Raw genomic sequence first — 19701 nt, 5'->3', positions numbered from 1 at the left:
CAAACCAAAACTGAGCTGTTATGGCCTTTTGAGAAAACAGGAGTGAGAAAGAGCCTAATTGCCCAAACAGGCCAATTTCAACTTTCTATCAGCATGAGAATGAAGTTTCCTGTGTTTTAATCCTTACAACAGAGTAACCTGGAGTAACCTGTTGTTAACCCATCAGTTATCTTCCCATTGTTCTGTCTGTCTTCCTGTCCCTGACTTACAAAGAAAGTAACTTTGAAATGAACAATACACTTTTTGTTATTTGTTTTGCCTTCTTCAGCCCTTTTACTGTCTATAAAGCCAACATCCTCTGCTTGAGCCATGGGAACAATTATTCTAGTTTATGGAATAAGTGTTGCCCAATTCTTGAACCTTGATAAAGCCAACCGAGACCTTTAAACTAAATTTGTTGCAACTTTTTTTTTGATAATATGATATGCAGTTTTTGTGTCCTCTTAATGCTTTTGAGATTCATACATCTCTGCATCTATTAATATTACATTCATTTTTATTGCTGAAAATATAATTCCATTGTATGAGTATACAACAGTTTTTTTTTTTTCTTTTTTCTTTTTTTTTTGAGACGGAGTCTCCCTCTGTCATCCAGGCTGGAGTGCAGTGGTGCAATCTCGGCTCACTGCACACTCCACCTCCCGGGTTCACGCCATTCTCCTGCCTCAGCCTCCCGAGTAGCTGGGACTACAGGCACCCGCCACCACGCCTGGCTAATTTTTTTTTTTGTATTTTCAGTAGAGACAGGGTTTCACCGTGTTATCCAGGATGGTCTCGATCTCCTGACCTCGTGATCCACCCATCTTGGCCTCCCAAAGCGCTGGGACTACAGGCGTGAGCCACCGCGCCCGGCCACAACAGTTTCTTTATCCATGATGGACATTTGTGTTTTCCCCAGCTTTTGGCTATCATTAATAAAGCTGCTGTAAACATTCCAGTACAAGTCTTTGTGTGGACATGTGTTTTATTTTTCTCTTGAAAAAAAAACACCTAAGAATAGAATTTTTGGAAAATATCAGAGCATGTTTAATTTTATTAGATATGCCAAGCTGCTTTTCAAAGTAGTCGAACAATTTTGCATTCCCATCAGCATGTATGAAAGTTCTAATTATGCCACAAGCTCGTCATCACTTGATAGTATCAGACTTTTTCACTTTAAGGATTCTAGTGGTTGGGTAATGGTATTCCATTATAGTTTTCATTTGCATTTCCCTGATGATGGTGATACTGAATATCTTTTCTTATGCAACTCTTAATTTTATAATTTTCTCTTGCACTAAAATTATAATTTTATAATTTTCTTTTGCACTGAAAATTATGGTTGCTGACAGCTGTTTGTTTGCATTAATGGATTTATTTCCCTAAATCTTTTGCACTGCTATTAGTTGCTGGCTGTAAGATTCAATAATTCATGGGAAGCAGCAGAGTGAGACAGTGAGGCTTTTGGAGTCTGTACTGACCCTGTACCAACACCTTCAGCTGAGTGATCTTGGACAAGTCCCTTAAGATCTCCAAGCCTGTGTCTCTTATTTTTTAAAGGGAGATTGTTATCATCAATAATAATTGTTATTATTAACTACTGTTCATTAAACACCTTCTAAATTCTAGGCTTTATGCTAAGTGCATTACTTACATAATAAGTATGGTTATGTTATGTAAAGTACTTAGAACAGTGCCTAGAACAGAGTGAGCACTATATTTGTATTATATTTTTAAAATTTATTTTTATTGTAGTAAAATAGTCACAACATAAAATCTACCATTTTAACCATTTTTAAGTGTACAGTTCAGTAGCATGAATTACCCTTACTTTGTTGTGCAACCATCATCACCACTCCATCTCCTGAACTTTAAGCATCCATACTAAAACCCTGTACCCATGAAACATCCTCTTTTCCCCTCCCTCCAGCCCCTGACAGCCACTGTTCTACTTTATTTATCTATAAATTTGACTATTCTACGTACCTCATGTAAGTGTAATAATACATTATTTGTCCTTTTTTGTCTGATTTATTTCACTTAGCATAATATCTTCAAGGTTCATCTATGTTGTAGTATGTATCAGAACCTCATCGCTTTTTAAGGCTGCCTTACTTATTTTCTGCCTGGTTGTTTCATCCATTATCGAAAGTGGGTTACTGAATACTATGACTATTATTGTAGAACATTCTACTATCTTCAATTTTGTCAACTTTTCCTTCATATATTTTGAGGGTCTGTTACTAGGTGTATAAATGTAGTAATCATTATCATCATCATTATTAATCTTGACGACAAACGACAATTTTTTTTTTTTTTTTTTTAGATGGAGTCTTGCTCTGTCACCCAGGCTGGAGTGCAGTGGCGTGATCTCAGCTCACTGCAACCTCCACTTCCCAGGTTCAAGCGATTCTTCTGCCTCAGCCTCCCAAGTAGCTGGGACTACAGGCTTTTGCCACCATACCCAGCTAATTTGTGTGATTTTAGTAGAGACGTGGTGTCACCACATTGGCCAGGATGGTCTCAAACTCCTGACCTTGTGATCTGCCCGCCTCAGCCTCCCAAAGTGCTGGGATTATAAGCATGAGCCACCGTGCTCAGCAAAGTAAGACCATTTTTATCCCCATTTTGTATAAGAGGAAAATAATACACAGAGAAAAGAAGTATCTTACCTGAGGTCAACACTTATAATAATATTTTTTTTAAAAAAGAGATTAGGTCTCGCTATGTTGCCCAGGTTGGTTTCAAACTCCTGGCCTACAATGATCCTCTTATCTCACCTTCCCAATGTGCTGGGATTACTGACATGAGCCACTACACCTGGCTCATAGTGATAATTTTTTAAAATGCATTTATCATTATTGGAGATAGCTACTGTGTCCATTCTTAACTCTGAATTTGGCAATTAATGGAAATTATTAAGCATTGACCCTGACTTTCCTATTCAAACTGCATGTCAAATTATATATAACCATATAGCCTGACTGATGAGGAAATATTTATCTCTTACAAAAGAATTCCAGCTAGAAAGTATTGATGAAATTAGAAAAACACTTTTTTGTAACCCCCTCATGGAATAATGTTCTAGGTAATAATGAACAATGGATACAAAATACATTCAATGAAAGTTCAGTGGATATTAGTTTCCTATTGCTACTGTAACAAATTACCAGAAAGTATGTGGCTTAAAACAATAATAAAGTAAATGTATTATCTTATAGTTCTGAAGGTTAGAAGTCTAAAGTGCATTTCAATGAGCTGAAATCAAGGTTCACACAGGCTGTGTTCCTAATGCAGGCCTGTCCTAGTCTGTCTTGTGCTGTTATAACAGAATACTGCAGATTGGCTAATTTATAATGAATAAAAATGTATTGCCTCACAGTTCTGGAGGCTGGGAAGTCCAATATCTAGGTGCCAGCACCTGGTAAGGGCCTTCTTGCTGCATCATGGCATGGCAGAAGGCATCACATGGTGGAAGGGCAAAGAGAGGCAGAAGAGGGCCAAACTTGCCCTTTTACAATGGCATTAATCTCACCCATTAGGGCAGAGTCCTCATGGCCTAATCACTCCTTAAAGGTGATTTAATAACAATGGCTATTAAATTTCAACATGAGTCTTGGGGAAGATAACGATTCAAACCATAGCCAGGCCCTAGGAAAGAATCAAAGTCTTTGCCTTTTCCAGGTTCTAGAAGCTGCCTGCATTCCTTGGCTAGTTGTCCCCTCCTTTCTTCAATGCCGGCAGTGGAACAGCTTCAAACCTCTCTCTGACTCTGACCCCCTCTAAGCCTCCCTTTTCCACTTTAAAGGACCTTGTGATTAATTGGGTTCACCTGTGTTATCCATGATACTCCCATGATAATCTTTTTAAGGTCAGCTGATCAGCAACTTTAATTCCATCTGCAACCTTTATTTTATCTTGCCATGTAACAACATATTCACAGATTCTAGAGATTAGGGCATAAACCTGTCTAGGAGAGGCATTATTTTGCCTGCCACAATCGGGAACTGGAGACTTATGAGGTGTCAAATTATCAACTCACAGATGAGAGGTTATAAGGTGGAAAATACACCTTAACAGTGAAGGAGTCAGACTATCCCCACCTGAACCCACTGGTAGATCTTGACATCTCTAGTGGCGGAACATCAAACGTGGCGTGCATTCTAATGTTATGTAATATAAATAACATTGCCTGTGAAATATTCTTACCAAGAAAGCTTGACATTACTTTAAACAACCTTTTGGGACTTACAGTTTACCAGAAATACAGGGAATAGTAGAAAAAGTTAAGTGATACCATGAAGAAACAATCAGACAAATCCTGAAGATGGGTCGTTCTAGCGGAAAGCTGCCTCTGTTTCCTTAGTAAATCACTGGCATTAAAAAAAAAAAAAACAGTTGGGGGCCAGGCGTGGTGGCTCACACCTGTAATCCCAGCACTTTGGGAGGCCGAGGTGGGGGCATCACGAGGCCAAGAGCTCGAGACCATCCTGGCCAACGTGGTGAAACCCCGTCTCTACCAAAAATGTGAAAAACAGCTGGGCCTGGTAGCGTGTGCCTGTAGTCCCAGCTACTCGGGAGGCTGAGGCAGGAGAATGGCGTGAACCCGGGAGGCAGAGCTTGCAATGAGCTGAGATCCGGCCATTGCACTCCAGCCTGGGCGACAGAGCAAGACTCCGTCTCAAGAAAAAAAAAAAAGTTGAGGACTGTTCCAGATGAAATGATACTGATTCCTCCAGGAGCCGACCCTGATACATGGATCCGAGTTTATTTGGGAGGTAGGAGAGATACCAGTAGAGAAGCGAGGCAGTGAAACAGAAAAAGAAGAGAGTCCACGATGGGTTTGTTGTTGAGCTGGCCGCCACAATGAGCAGCCGGACCTCAATCCCACGAGAAACTCACAGTGACACAAAACACCAGATTCACAAAAGGCAAAGCCGCCAAAGTTTTATACACTGACTCACAAAAGTAATTTGTAGAGAACTGGTCCTTGGGGGTGTTAATTTGGCACTTTGGGCCTGTGGTAAGCAGGGAAAGCTGTCTTTTACCAGTGGTGTACCTCAGATATTTCACACCTGTGGGGCATTGCAATTTAAGTCCCTTTCTCTATATGAAAAACTAGGTTCATAAATTATTATGAAATAAAATGAAAATAGTGGGAAAAATTACATAAATAGAAATGCAGACAGTGACAGTTCTTTTGTTGAACTCTGTATGTGTAAGTATGACATTATAAAATAATACTAAATAAAAATTACAAGATCAAAAGGGAAAACATAAACACTTTAAAGATAATTAAAGCCTTACATTACATTAAAGTCTTATATTTCACTTTTTTTTTCTTTAAAAGGAGTGAGTTGTGTACAGAGGGGTTAAATGCTTTTTAGACAAGGAAAAAAAACTGCACTAGAATCAACTTATTCATCATCATCTTCTTCACCTTCATCTTCCTCCTCCTCCTGATCCTCTTCATCTTCCTCCCCTTCCTTCTTCCTCTTGCTCTTTTCAGCCTTGGTGACTCCCTTTTTTTGCTGCATCAGGCTTTCCTTTAGTTCAATATGCAGCAAGATCCTTTTTGTATTTTTCCTTCAGCCTCGCAACCTTCTTTTCATAAGGCTGCTTGTCATCTGCAGCAGTGCTATTCCACATGTCTCCCAGTTTCTTTGCAACATCACCAATGGACAGGCCAAGATGTTCTTTGATTTGGGGGCGACACTCAGAGCAGAACACGAAACAGGCTGCAGGAGGCCTCTTGGGTACATTGGACTTGAACTTCTTTTTTGTCTCCCCTTTAGGGGGGATATAGATTTTCATTTCTCTTTCATAACGGGCCTTGTTTGCCTTTGCTGTATCTTCAAATTTTCCTTTCTCTTTAGCAGACATGGTCTTCCACCTCGCTGAGCACTTTTTTTTAATTTTTTTGGAGACAGAGTCTCTCTGTCGTCCAGGGTGGAACCCAGTGGTGAGGTCTTGGCTCACTCACTGCAGCCTCTGCCTCCTGGGTTCAAGTGATTCTCTTGCCTCAGCCTCCCGAGGAGCTAGGATTACAGACAACTGCCACCAAGACTGGCTAATATTTGGATTTTTAGTAGAGACAGGGTTCCACCATGTTGACCAGGCTAGTCTTGAACTGTTGACATCAAGTGATCTGCCTGCCTCGGCCTCCCAAAGTGCTGGGATTACAGGCGTGAGCCACCGCACCTGGCCTCTCTCTGAGCATTTCTTAGAAAACTCTCAGAAGTTGACTGAAGCTTCTTATGCTCCTTCTCACAAGTTTGCACAGGAAATGCATATGATAACATTTTGCCTCTTGGCTTCTTAGGATCTCCTTTGCCCATGTTTAGTTATTTTTTCCTCAGCGAGGCACAGAGTCACTCAGTGTCCATCTGGCTCCCACTTGCCCTGGCGCTGTGTCCATGGAGCTCAATGTACTGTAACAGCTGTGAGAGCAGGCCTCCTCACTCTCTCCACTCTGTGAAAAGTTTCTTTTACATGAAGCAACCCATATATAAAGGGTTTGTCAAAAATTCCCAAAAACCAATTTCACAAGTTCCAAATATGATAATACTGTACATTACTTTGTTTTAGGGGGATGAGTTTTAGTGGATTTCAGTAGTCTCCAGAGTTGAAAATTGCCACTAGGCCGGGTGCGGTGGCTCACACCTGTAATCCCAGCACTTTGGGAGGCCGAGGTGGGTGGATCACGCGGTCAGGAGATCGAGACCAGCCTGGCTAACATGGTGAAACCCCATCTCTACTAAAAATACAAAAAATTAGCCAGGCGTGGTGGCGGGCGCCTGTAGTCCCAGCTACTCAGGAGGCTGAGGCAGGAGAACGACGTGAACCCGGGAGGCGGAGCTTGCAGTGAGCCGAGATCGCGCCACTGCCCTCCAGCCTGGGCGACAGAGAGAGACTCCGTCTCAAAAAAAAAAAAAAAGAAAAAAAAAAGAAAATTGCCACTAGAGAATTTTCACAATTCAACACAAAAACAAATGAACAAACAAACAAACCCTCCATTTTATTTTGAAAATCAGATAATATGGCTGAATGATAGCAAATATTGACATTATTTGAGTCATTGCTTTAAAATGAGTATACAGCTCTTGGTAGAAATGATCAAGTCATTCAAGCATAATCTTTTTATTTATTCTGGCATCTTTTGTCGTTTCTCCTGGGATTCTTCTTCAAAGTTTGATTCTTTTTTCCATGTAAATATTCATTCTTTTTGTGTGGCATAGCCAAAAGTCTTCTCCACATTTTTTATGTGCCAGACTTCAAGACTGAGATTTACTATACATTACTCAAGGCTGATTCTGGCTCTTCACAAAAATTTTTGTCTTATTTTAAGAAATGACCATAACCACCTCAACTTTCAGCAGTCACCAACCTGATAAGTCAGCAGCCATCAGTACTGAAGCAAGACCCTCCACCAGCAAAAAAATTATGACTCGCTGAAGGCTTAGCTGATCACCAGCGTTTTTTAGCAATAAAGTATTTTCAATTAAGGTATGTACATTATTGCCTTTGATATAATGCTAGTGTATACTTAATAGACTATGGTATAGTATAAACATAACTTTTATACACACCGAGAAACCAAAATTTGTGTGACTTGCTTTATTATGAATTCACTTTATTGCAGTCATCTGAAACTGAATCCACAATATCTTGAAGGTATGACTGTATTTCGAAAGTCAACATTAACCTAACATCACAACTAAAAGAACTAGAGAGCCAAGAGCAAACAAATCCCAAAGCTGGCAGAAGACAGGAAATAACCAAAATCAAGGCTGAAATGATAGACATTGAGACACAAAAAATCATTCAAAAGATCAACAAACCCTGAAGCTGATCTTTTGAAAAAAATTAATAAAATAGACCACTAACTAGACTAATAAAGAAGAAAGAGAGAAGATTCAAATAAACACAATTGGAAACAACAAAGGGGATATTAACACTGACCCCACAGAAATACAAGCAACTGCCAGGATAGTACAAAAATCTCTATGCACATAAACTAGAAAATCTAGGAGAAATTGGTGAATTCCTAGACACATATACTCTACCAAGACTGAAGCAGGAAGAAATTGAATCCCTGCACAGATCAATAATGAGCTCTGAAATTGTCAGTAATAGCTTACCAACCAAAAACAGCCCAAGACCAGATGGATTCACAGCCGAATGCTACCTCATGTACAAAGAAGAGCTGGTACCATTCTTGCTGAAACTATCACAAAAAAATTGAGGAGGAGAGAATCCTCCCTAACTCATTCTGTGAGTTCAGCATCATCCTGATAGTAAAACCTGGTAGAGACATGAAAACAAAAAACAAAACAAAAAAAAAAATACCCACTTTAGGCCAGTAATATCCTTGGTGAACATTGATGCAAAAGTCCTCAACAAAATACTGGCAAACTGAATCCAATAGCACATCAAGAAGCTTATCTGCCACAATCAAGTAGGCTTCATCTCTGGGATGCAAGTTTGGTTCAACATACACAAATCAAAAAATGTGATTCATCACATAAACACAAGTAAAAACAAAAACCACATGATTATATCAATAGATGCAGAAAATGCTTTCAATAAAATTCAACACCCCTTCATGTTAAAAACTCTCAATAAACTCGATATTGAAGGAATATATCTCAAAATAATGAGAGCCATCTATGACAAACCCACAGCCAACATCATACTGAATGGGCAAAAGCTGGAAGCATTTCCCTTGAAAATCAGCACAAGGCAAGGATGCCCTCTCTCACCACTCCTGTTCAACATAGTATTGGAAGTCCTGGGCTGGGCAGTCAGGCAAGAGGAAGAAATAAAGGGCATCCAACTAAGAAGAGAAGAAGTCAAACTATCCCTGTTTGCAGACAACATAATCCTATATCTAGAAAACCCCATAGTCTCAGTCCAAAAGCTCCTTAAGCTGATAAACAACTTCAGCAAAGTCTCACAATACAAAATCAATGTGCAAAAATCACTAACATTCCTATACATCAATAACAGTCAAACCGAGAGCCAAATTAGGAACACAATCCCATTCACAATTGCCATGAAAAATTATAAAATACCTAGGAATACAGCTAACCAGGGAGGTGAACAATCTTTACAAAGAGAACTATAAAACACTGCTCAAAAAAATTAGAGATGACACAAACAAATGGAAAAACATTCCATGCTCACAAATAGAAAGAATAAATATCATTAAAATGGCCATACTGCCCAAAGCAATTCATACATTCAATGCTATTCCTATTAAACTATCATTGATATTTTTCACATAACTCGAAAAACACTATTTTAAAATTCATATGGAACCATAAAAAAAAAAAAACCCTGAAGAGCTAAGACAAACAAACTCCACTCAAACTATACTACAGGGCTACAGTAATCAAAGCAACACAGCACTGGTACAAAAACAGACACATAGAGTAATGGAATAGAACCGAGAGCCTAGAAATAAGGCCACACAGCTACAACTATCTGATCTTCAACAAAGCTGACAAAAATAAGCAATGGGGAAAGGATTCCCTGTTCAATGAATGGTGCTGGGATAACTGTCTACCGATATGCAGAAAATTGAGATTGGACCCCTTCCTTACACCATATGCAAAAATTAACTCAAGATGAATTAAAGACTTAAATGGAAAACTTAAAACTATAAAATCCCTGGAAGACAACCTAGGTAATACCATTCTGGAGTTAGATTTCATGATGAAGACACCAAAAGCAATTGCAACAAAAGCAAAAATTGACAAATGAGATCTATTTATATTAACAAGCTTCTGGACAGCAAAGGAAACTATCAACAGAGTGAACAGACAACCTATAAAATGGGAGAAAATTTTTATAAGCTATGCATCTGACAAAGGTATAATATCGACAATAATGCAATCCACAATAATGCTATCCACAATAGCATCTATCAGGAACTTAACCAAATTTACAAATAACAACAAACAACCCCATTAAAGTGGGCAAACGACATGAACACTTTTCAAAAGAAGACATACATGTGGCCAACAATCATATGAAAAAAAGCTCAACATCACTGATCATTAGAGAAATGCAAATCAAAACCACAGTGACAGGCCATCTCACAACAGTCAGAATGGCCATTATTAAAAAGTCAAAAAACAACAGATGCTGGCATGGTTGTGGAGAAAAGGGAACACATTTACATGTTGATGGGAGCGTAAATTAGTTCATTGTGAAAGACAGTGTAGCAATTCCTCAAAAACCTAAAGACAGAAATACCATTCGACCCAGCAATCCCATTACTGGGTATATACCCAAAAGAATATAAGTCATTCTATCGTAAAGACATGCATGCATGCGTAGGTTCATTGCAACACTATTCACAATAGCAAATACATGGAATCAACCTAAATGCCCATCAACAGAAGACTGCACAAAGAAAATGTGGTTCATATATGCCATGGAATACTATGCAGCCATAAAAAGAATGAAATCATGTCCTTTGCAGGAACATAGATGGAGCTGGAGGCCATTATCCTTAGCAAACTAACTCAGGAACAGAAAACCAAATACCGCATGTTCTCACTTATAAGTAGGAGCTAAATGATGAGACCACATGGACACAAAGAGGGAAACAACAAACACTGGGGCTTACCAGAGGGTAGAGGTTGGGAGGAGGGAGAGGAGCAGAAAAAATAACTATTGGGTAGTAGGCTGAGTACCTGGGTGATGAAATAATCTGTATACCAAACCCCTGTGCCACGAGTTTACCTGTATAAAAAACCTGCATCCCTGAACTTAAAAGTTAAATAAAAAAATAAAAATAAATTATCCTTACTGTGCACACAGCTTAATTTGCCTGGTATAGTCTGTTTCACTGTTATAACTACATTTGGCAGCAGATTTTATAGATGAGGAGAGATTGAAAAGAATGGATAATGTTAGACGCAACAAAAATTTTTTATTGTAAATTGACAATTTATAATCGTATAAATTTACGGGTTACAAAGTGATGTCATAAATTGTGGATACAATGTAGAATAATTAAATCAAGCTAGTTAACATACCCAATACTTCAAATTTCAAATACATTTCTTTTTTTTTCTTTTTTTTTTTTTTTTTTTGAGATGGAGTTTCGCTCCTGTTGCCCAGGTGGGAGTGTAATGGTAAGATCTCAGCTTACCACAACCTCCGCCTCCTGGGTTCAAGCGATTCTCCCACCTCAGCCTCCTGAGTAGCTGGGATTACAGGCATTCGCCATCACGCCCAGCTAATTTTGTGTTTTTAGTAGAGACACGGTTTCTCCATGTTGGCCAGGCTGGTCTCAAACTCGTGACCTCAGGTGATCCTCCCGTCTTGGCCTCCCAAAGTGCTGCGATTACAGGCGTAAGCCACCATGCCTGGCAGTTCAAATACATTTCTGTGATGAGAACATCAATTTTGAAATGCATAATACTCCACTGTTAAGTATATGCACCACTCAAAAAAAGTATAACAGAATTGTACAACAGAACTCCAAAAAAGTATAAAACATATTTTTCCTGTCTGAGATTTTGCACCCTTTGACCATCATTAATTTTTTTTTTTTTTAGGCAGTCTCACTCTGTCACCTAGGCTGGAATGCAGTGGCGCAATCCCGGCCCACCACAACCTCCACCTCCTGGGTTCAAGTGACTCTTCTGCCTCAGCCTCCCCAGCAGCCAGGACCACAGGCACGCAGCACCACACCCGGCCAACTTTTTCTGTATTTTTATTAGAGATGGGGTTTTGCCATGTTGCCTAGGCTGGTCTCAAACTCCTGACCTCAGGTGGTCTGCCCACCTCGGCCTCCCAAAGTGCTGGGACCACAGGTGCAAACCACTGTCCCTGGCCTAAAATTTTTATGAGACAAAATATCAATTTCAAAACAGCATCAAAAAGTGAGCAGGCCAGGTACGATGGCCACGCCTGCAATCCCAGCACCCTAGGAGGCCAAGGAATATTTTTCTGTACTAAAAATACAAAAATATTTGTCTCTACTAAAAAATACCAAAAAAAGAAAAGAAAAGAAAAAAAAAAAAGTCTGCTGGGCATGGTGGCGCATGCCTGCAACCCCAGTCACTCGGGAGGCTGAGGCAGGAGAACTGCCCAAACCGGGGAGGCAGAGGGTGCAGCGAGCCAAGATCACGCCACTGTACCCCAGCCTGGGCAACAAGAGCGAAACTTCATCTCAAAAAAAAAAAAAAAAAAAAAAAAAGAGTGAGCATATTTAACCATCCTCAGCTCATAATAGAGCTAATAGGTCAACAGAATAAAAATTCATGCTATTGCATGTGTAATGAACTGGCAACAAGAGAAAGTTGGTGGAAGGAAAGGCAGAGGAACTGTGTCTTGTAAGAATTAGAATTGAGGGGCTCCATAATCAACTGGCATCCATTCAATGTTGTATCTATGGTTAGAAACATACATGATAGGAACTCCAGGAATCTTACAGATTCTTCTTTTAAGGTCCCAGTCAACTGTGGCCATAATGTGACACTTATGCTGAGTTACTTCTGTACTAAGCAGTCATATGCATAGGTTCCTTTGTGTGTACATGGTAATAGTTGAAATCTTGGATCCTTGGTGATCCTTAAAGCCACTTGATACTTCTGCCCCAATTTCTCAGTTTCAGCCATTACACAATCAGTTATACAAGGGATACACTTGGCATACAGACAATCCATCACTGACTGCACTAAGTCCAGTTTGGCTTTTATGGAAAAGTTGATAAAGTTGGTATCAACGAGGATGTGGTAAGGTGGGCCGAGCTGTGTATTATATTGGAAAAATAAGCAGGAAGGGTGTTGGGGAACTCCTCTTTCCCCAACGAGAAGAATCCCCAATCCCAATGGGATTCTTCTTTTCTTTCTTTTTAGATTTTAATCTATCCTTTTCTTTAAGCCTCTGACCTCTGACACTAAGCATTCACCTCATGTTTGCATATTTCCTTGTTTTATTTTGCTTCCCCATGGTCACACCACACTTTTGTTTCTTCCGTAATCACCAACAAAATGGATTTTTTTAACAAAGTTTTAACAAATGTCACACATTAAAAACACTTCTGAAAGTGTGAATACCATAAAGATTCAGAAAATGATTATACAAGAGACAAGTAAAGATTTGGGATTAACAGCTTCCATTTTTACGTGAACTGCACTATGCATACCAAACAAAAATATTGTGCCTCAGAATTCACACTTTGTTTTATTGTTTTAAATTTTTAACACAAATAAAATCTCTAAGAGGGCACACAAAGTAACAGATTTAAATAACTCAGGTTCTGATTCTTCACCTTCAACTCACTAAACTATCATTTATTTCATATCTACCATTTAAATACCATTTAAATAGGAATATGTAGTACAACAGAGGTTGGAGGAACAGACTACACCCTAAGCAAGTGCCCACAGTTCCAAACCTTTATAAACTTACTCTTGAAATAAATGTGGCTCATATGTTGAGTCTACATATGTTGGGATTGACTGTTTAACTGGGATTCCTCTGAATTAACTTCCATGTCGAATATAATGCGTAGTGAAGAATATGTAATTTTAAAATGATCATTTGGTTCTGGTTCCAGTTAAGATGAAGTAAGCACATTCCACCCTGTCTCTTACATTGAATGCAACAAAAAATCCTGGAAAAAATGCATGAAGCAGCAATCTGAGGACTCTGAAAAGTAAATAGTAACAAGAGGATTGGAAAAGGAAACCAAAACTTGAAGAATCATTACTATAGTGGTGAGTTTTCTTGGTTTTTATTCCTCCAATATCTCCCAATCTGGATGTAGAGGCAGCCTGAATCCCAGAACACCACACCCAGTACGAATACCATATTTAATGGGGAAAGACTGAATCTTTGCACTCCAAAATGGGACAAAGCAAGAATCTCTACTCTCATGACTACTATTCAATATTGTAGTAAAACTATCCTTACTTACAGATGACATGATTATCCATGTAGGAAATTCCAAGGAATATACAAGCAAAGCTCCTATAAATAATAAGTGAATGTAGCAAAGTTGCTTTATACAATGTCAGCATTTAAATATGAAATGTTCATCTATATAATAATAATGAACAATTGGAGACCAAATAGGTATAAATCTTAAAAAAAAAAAAAAAGAAAAAAGAAATAGGGGGGTCGGGCAAGGGGGCTCGTGCCTGTAATCCCAGCACTTTGGGAGGGAGGCCGAGGCGGGCGGATCACTTGAGGTCAGGAGTTCAAGACCAGCCTGGCCAACATGGTGAAAACCCGTATCTACTAAAAATACAAAAAATTAGCCAGGCGTGGTGATGCATGCCTATAATCCCAGCTACTCGGGGGGCTGAGACAGGAGAATTGCTTGAGGCAGAAGTTGCAGTGAGCCAAGATCATGCCATTGCACCACTGCACCCCAGCCTAGGTGACAGAGCCAGACTAACACTCTCTCTTACAGGCTGAAATACAATGGTGCAATCATAGCTCACTGCAGCCTCGAACTCCTGGGCTCAAGCTATCCTACTACCTCAGTCTCCTGAGTAGCTGGGATTACAGGTGTAAGCCACCACAACTGGCTGAAACAGGTATAAATCTAACAGAACATGTTCAGAATCTGTAAGCTGAAAACTACAAAATGCTGACAAAAATAAATTTAAAAATCTAAATGGAAGGAAAATATATCATGTTTATGGGTTGGAATACTCAGTATAGTAAGAATTTTAACTCTCTCTAAATAGATCTATAGGTTTAATACAATTCCAATCAAAATCCCAGAAGTTGTTTTTGTAGATATAAACAGCCTATTCTAAAATTTATATGGAAGGCCAAAGGAACAAGAATGATCAAAAACATTTTCAAAAAAGAAGAATAAATTTTGAGAATTCATGGTACCCACTTTTAATATTTATTCTAAATCCAAAGTAATCAAAACAGCATGATATTAGCAAAAAAGATAAATACACAGATCAATGAAACAGAATAGAGTCCAGAAGTAGATGCACAGAAAGGGGCCAACTGATCTTTTGACAAAGGTAAAAAGACCATTCAATAAGAAAAAGCAATTTCAACATATAGCATTTAAACAATTGTTCATTCAAATGCAAAAGAATGAACTTCAATCCAAACTTATGTCTTATGCAAAAAAAACCCTAAAAATTAATCATAGATCTAATGGTAAAATGAAAAGCTATTAAAATCTTAGAAGAAAGGCCAGGAGAAAAATATCTGTTACTTTGAGTTAGGCAAAGAGTTCCTAGATATGACACCAAAACATAATGCATTTAAATATTGATAAATTGGACTTAGTAAAAATTAAAAACTTTTGCTCTGTAAAAGATACTGAGACAATGAAAAGACAATCTACAGACTGGAAGAAAACGTGTGCAAATCATATTCAACAAAGGACTTGTATAAAGAATAGTTAAAGAAATGTCAACACTTGAATTAGTCCATTTTCACACTGCTATAAAGAATACCTGAGGCAAGGTAGTTTATAAAGAAAGGAGGTTTAATTGACTCACAGTTCCACATGGCTGAGGAGGCCTCAGAAAACTTACAATCATGTAGAAGGTGTAGGGAAAGCAAGGAACATCTTACATGGCGGCAGGAGACACAGTGCAGAGAAAATAGCCACTTTCAAAACGACATATCTCATGAAAACTTCCTCACTATCACAAGAACAGCATGGGGGAAACCACCTGCATGATCTAATCACCTCCCACCAGGTCTCTTCTTCAAAAAAGGGGATTGCAATTCGAGATGAGATTTGGATGGGGACACAGAGCCAAATTACATCAACACTCAACAATAAAATGAGCAAACTAAACTAAAAGGAAGCAGAAAGAAGAAAATGATAAAGATTAAAGTGGAAATTAATGAAAAACAATAAAGAAAATTGAAAAACAATTTGTCCTTTGAAAGGATAAACAAAATTGACAAACCTTTAGCTAGACTGACCAATTAAAAAAGACTGAGGACTCGAATTACTAAAATTGGCCGGGCACAGTGCCTGTAATCCCAGCACTTTGGGAGGCTGAGGTGGGCAGATCGAATTGAGATCAGGAGTTCAAGACTAGCCTGGCCAACATGGTGAAACCCCATCTCTAATAAAAATACAAAAATTAGCCGAGTGTGGTGGCACATGTCTTTAATCCCAGCTTCTTGGGAGGCTGAGGTAGGAGAATCACTTGAACCTGGGAGGTGGAGGTTGCAGTGAGCTGAGATTGTGCCACTGCACTCCAGCCTGGGTGACAGGGCAAGACTCTGTCTCAAAAAAACAAACAAACAAACAAAACAAAAAACAAACAAACAAACAAAAAAGCAAAAAACTAAAAGCAGGAGTGAAAGAAGGGACATTACTACTGACCTTACAGAAATAATAAGGGACAAATTCTTTATTAAAATAGGAACAAATTCCTAGAAAGACACAAACTACTGAAACTGGTTGAAGAAGCAATAGAAAAACCTGAACAGATCTATAACAAGAGATTGAATTAGTAATCAAAACCTACCCATAAAGAAAAGCCCAGACCCAGATGGTTTCACTGGCAAATTCTACCAAACACTTCAAGAATTAATACCAATTCTTCACAAACTTTTCTGACAAATCAGAGGAGGGACCATTTCCCAACTCATTCTATGAGGCCAGATTATGTTGATACTAAAGCCAGACAAAGACATCACAAGAAAAGAAAACTACAGACCAATATCTTTTATGAATATAGATTTAAAAATTCTCAGCAAAATACTAACAAGCTAAATTCAGCAACATACAAAAAGTATTATACACCATGACCAAGTGGAATTTAACCCAAGATTATGAAGTTGCTTTAAAATTTGAAAACCAATTAATAGACTATACCATATCATGGCAGGGTGCAGTGGCTCATGCTTGTAATCTCAGTACTTTGGGAGGCTGAGGCAGGCAGATCACCTGAGGTCGGGAGTTTGAGACCACCTGGCCAACATGGTGAAACCCCATCGCTACTAAAAATACAAAAATTAGGCAGGCATGTGCCTGTACTCCCAACTACTTGGGAGGCTGAGGCAGAATCATCACTCGAATCCAGGAGGTGGAGGTTGCAGTGAGCCGAGATCACATCACTTCACTCCAGCCTGGAAAACAGAGCAAGACTCCATCTCAAAAAAAAAAAAAAAAAAAAAAAATTAATTTATATATATATATATATACACACACACACACACACCATATCAATATAATAAATGATTTTTAAAAACCGTATGATTTTCTCAATGCAGAAAAAAAACATTTTATAAAATTTAACACCTCATAATAAAAACATTCAGTAAACTAGAATAGAAAGAAACTTCTTCAACCTGATAAAGGACATCTACAAAAAATAACAACTAACATTATATTTAATGGGGAAAGATTAAATGATTTCACCTGAAGAACAGGAACAAAACAAGGATATCCAGTCTTGCTGCTTATATTCAACATTTTACTGAAGGTTCTAGCCAGGAAAATTAGGCAAGAAAATGAAATAAAAGGCATCCAGATTTGAAATGTATAAGTGAAACTATCTGTTTTCAGAAGACATAATCTTGTAAAAGGAATATCCTAAGGAACCCACTTAAAACAATTAGAACTAACAAATTAGTTTGGTAAAGTTGCAGGACGCTAGGTCAATATTCATAAATTAATCATATTGCTATATATTTGCAAAGAACAATCCAAATATGAAATTAAGGAAGCAATTCAATTTACAGTAGTATCAAAAACAGTAAAATACTTACGAATATATTTAGCAAAAGAAATGCAAAACTTATGCTCTGAAAACTACAAAGTATTGTTGAAAGAAATTAAAGAAGACTCTAATAAATAGAAAGACATCCCATGTTCATGGATAAAAAATATTGTTAAGATGGTAATACTTATCAAGTTGATCTACAAATTTAATGTGATTCACATCAGTTTCCAGCTAACTACTTTGTAGAAATTGACAGGCAGATTCTAAAATTTATATGGAAATTCAAGGGACACCATGTGGTCAAAACAATCTTGGAAAAGAAGCTGGAAGATTCATACTTCCCAATTTCAAACTTAGTAATTGATACAGTGTGGTACTGGTATAAAGATAGGTATATAGATCAATAGAATAAACTGAGAGTTCAGAAATAAACCCTCACATTTATGGTTAGTTGAGAAATTCTTTTTGTTTAGATTTTTTGTTTTCTTTCATTGTCAAAGCTCTTCTCAGGCTTAATTGAGTTTTGATAAGGGTCCCAAGACAATTCAATGGGGAAAGAACAATCTTTCTTTTTAAAATTTTTGTACTTTTTTGTGGGTACATAGTAGGTGTATATTTATTTGGTATATGAGATATTTTGATACAGACATGCAATGTGTAATAATCACATCATGGGAAATGGAATACCTATCCCTTCAAGCATTGATCCTTTGAGGTATAGTTTTTTCAACAAATAATGCTGGGGCAATTGGATATTCACATGTAAAAGAATGAATTAAGATAATATCTCATACATATGCAAAAATTAACTCAGAATGAATTAAAAACTTAAATATAAGATCTAAAACTATAAAACTATTTGAAGAAGAAAATATAGATGTATATCTTCATGACCTTGGTCTAGGTAGTAGTTTCTTAGATGTGATACGAAAAATACAAACTACAAAAAAAAAAAAAAAAAACCGATGAACTGGACTTCATCAAAACTAAAAACTTTTGTGTTACAAAAGACACCGCCAAGAAAGTGAAAAGAAAAACCACAGAATAGAAGAAAATACTTGTAATTCACCTAACTAATAAGGGGCTTGTATCTAGAAGATATAAATAAATTTTACAACTCAAAAGTAAAAAGACAAATACAATTTCAAAGTAGTCAAATGACTTGAATAGACATTTTTCCAAAAAAGACACACAAATGGCCAGAAAGCACATGAAAAGATGTTCAACATTATTAATTGTCAGGGAAATACAAATCAGAACCACAGCAAGATGCCACTTCACACCCACTAGGATGGCTAGAACTAAAAAGACAGATAAAAATATCCAGGCAAAGTAGCTCACACTTGTAAGGCCATCACTTTGGGAGGCTGAGGCAGGAGGATTGCTTGAGTCCAGCAGCTCAAGACGAGCCTGGGCAACATAAACATAAGAAGACCCCAAGTCTACAAAAAATTTAAAAATTAGCTGGGCATGGTGGCATGCATTTGTAGTCCCAGCTACTCGGGAGGCTGATGTGAGAGGATCACTTGAGCCCAAAGGTCAAGGTTGCAGTGAGCTGATATCTCGCCACTACACTCCAGCCTGGGCGATAGAGTGAGACCCTGTCTCAAAAAAACAAAACAAAAAAAAGACAGATAAAAACAAGCATTGGTGAGGATGTGAAGAAACTGATACTACCCTACTGCATTGCTTGTGGGAATGTAAAATGATGCAGTTGCTGTGTAAAAAAAAAATTGGTAGTTCTTCCAAAGGTTAACATAGAGAAAAATGACCCAGCATTTCCCCTCCTAAGTATATACCAAGAGAATGAAAACATATAGCAGAAGTATTCATAATAGCCAAAAAGTGGAAACAACCCAAATGTCCATCAACTGATGAATGGATAAATTATATATATATCAATATATATGAATATTATTTGGCTATGAAAAGGAATGATGAACTGATGCATGATGCAACATGGATGAACCTTGAAAACATTTATGCTAAGTGAAAGAAGCCAGTCACAAAAGGCCATATATTATATGAT

At 37.9% G+C, this 19701-nt stretch overlaps 2 pseudogenes; both read right to left on the bottom strand.

Annotated features, from left to right (window-relative positions):
- Nucleotides 1-5330: 5330 nt before the first annotated feature.
- On the bottom strand, nt 5331-6317 carry LOC102135996 (high mobility group protein B1-like; annotated as a pseudogene).
- Nucleotides 6318-12339: 6022 nt separating this feature from the next.
- LOC102135603 (rRNA-processing protein FCF1 homolog pseudogene) lies at nt 12340-12954 on the bottom strand (annotated as a pseudogene).
- Between the last annotated feature and the right edge of the window lie 6747 nt (nt 12955-19701).

The sequence above is a fragment of the Macaca fascicularis genome, chromosome 1 (assembly GCF_037993035.2).
Source record: "Macaca fascicularis isolate 582-1 chromosome 1, T2T-MFA8v1.1".
NCBI classification, from domain to species: domain Eukaryota; kingdom Metazoa; phylum Chordata; class Mammalia; order Primates; family Cercopithecidae; genus Macaca; species Macaca fascicularis.
This window is presented reverse-complemented; position numbering and strand designations above follow the sequence as displayed.